We start from the raw sequence: 2,192 nt of genomic DNA on the forward strand, positions 1-2,192 counted from the left end.
TTCTTTTTAATGACAAATATATGAAGTGATTTGCCTTTTAACCTCAGGGAAGTTTCCATTTCATAAATCATAACCATTTAAAGATGAAAGTGATCTTAAGGATAATGTTTAACTGGTTTCCTCTATGATCGACTTTTAAAACTAAGAATTATTTTTTGCCACTTAGTAAAATATAACACTTGCCTCTCATGTGTGACTACACATATATTATCTGCAGGTTAAGAGGGAGAAGAAAGGGGAAAGGGAGGAATGAGAAAATCTCTTTTGGGGGGAAAACTGTCTTAGTATAACATCATGCACATATGGAACATTTTTGTCAGAAGATAGACTTCTGTATGTGGTTGGAAAAAGAGAAGCTATTTGACCTGAAATAGAAAGAGTAGGGTTATTTGTGGATATAGAAAGCCAGGTAAAAAAAGAATATAGTTAAAGCTGAAAGAGAGAGGTGAGGTTATACAGCACTACATATTAGATTGCTAATGATCTTGCCTTATGATATAGAATCTTACTTCTTGTTTCTGGTTTTGAGTTCGTGGTAGTAAGGAGAAGGGGCAGAACTCCATCCAGAAGGATGATACAGTGTGTACAAGAGGCAGTACTTCTAGGATGTGAAAAGCAGAACATAATTGAAGGATTGAGTTGAATAAATATTTGCTTGTGGCAGTATGATAGACTAGGAACTCTGGAGCAATCTTTTGCTACAGAACAACTAGCTTTTGCATAAATCATACCTTTTTTTTTTTGTCCCCTTAGGGACCATCCTCTACCATTATCTTCCAAAACAAACAAACAAACCAAGTGTACAGATCCAAAGCTCAAAAAGTATGCCCTAGGAGATGAAAGGCAGGGATACTTTCAGGCAGGTGTTCAAAGAACCACTGGCATTCAGATTAGTGCTCTGAGCCCATTGTGGTGGTATATATGAGCCTGGTACTACCATGTCTACTTCAGAAGGCAACAGAGATTATGCCAAGTTTGTGGTACCCACCCTCTCCGGCTATAAGGAGAAGAAACAGAAACATCTTACTGAAGACTTTTAAGATTCCCACAGATTTTTAAGCTCAGAGAATTCACAAAAAGTATCAGGCACAGGGGGAGACAAGCCACCATGAATGACAGTCAGCAGAAACAATTAACAGATTCAGGTTCACAAAGACATCAGATATTGGATCTGTTGAAATCAGACTATAGACAGCCTATATGTGAAATAGTTAATAAAGGATGAAATCATAAAAGTAAGCAATCAACAAAAATAGAATTTTAAAATGAAAATTATAGTTAATTGAAAGGAATTAAATGGAGGCATTAAGAAGCAGATTAGATATAGGACTAAAGAATAGGAAATATATATCTGAAATTAAAAAAAAATTGAAGTATATTTCCATTACATTATATAGTTTTCAGGTGTATAGTATAGTGATTTGATATTTTTATAGATTATGCTTCAGGCTTCCCAGGTAGCTCAGTTGGTAAAGAATCCTCCTTCAATGCAGGAGACCCTGGTTTGATTCCTGGGTTGGGAAGATCCACTGGAGAAGTGATAGCCTACCCACTCCAGTATTCTGGCCTGGAGAATTCCATAGACTGTAGAGTCCATGGGGTTGCAGAGTCATTTTATAGATTATGCTTCCATCTAAAGAAAGTGAAAATGAAGTCACTCAATTGTGTCCCACTCTTTGCGACCCCATGGACTGTAGCCTACCAGGCTTCTCTGTCCATGGGATTTTCCAGGCAAGGGTACTGGAGTAGGTTGCCATTTCCTTCTCCAGGGGATCTTCCTGACCCGGGAATTGAATCCAGGTCTCCCGACATTGCAGGCAGACGCTCTACCCTCTGAGCCATCAGGGAAGCCCTGCTTCATCTAAAGTCCTTATAAAATACTGAATATCCCTGTAATACTGACTATTAATACTGTAATAACCCTATATGGTATATTACAATATTATATTTTATTTATTTCATGCCCAGTAGTTTGTAACTCTAATCCCCTTTCCCTAACTTTCATCTTCCGTCAACTATCTCCTCCATGGTAACCACTAGTTTATTCTCTGTGAGTCTGTTTCTGTTTTGTTATATTTGTTCATTAGTTTTATTTTTACAGGTTCCATATTTAAGTGAAAATGTACTACATATGCTTTACTGGACATAATACCCTCCAGTTCCATCCATGTTGTTGTAAATGCAAAACTTCT

Source organism: Bison bison, unplaced genomic scaffold (assembly GCF_000754665.1).
Source record: "Bison bison bison isolate TAMUID 2011002044 unplaced genomic scaffold, Bison_UMD1.0 scf7180017864465, whole genome shotgun sequence".
Classification (NCBI taxonomy): domain Eukaryota; kingdom Metazoa; phylum Chordata; class Mammalia; order Artiodactyla; family Bovidae; genus Bison; species Bison bison.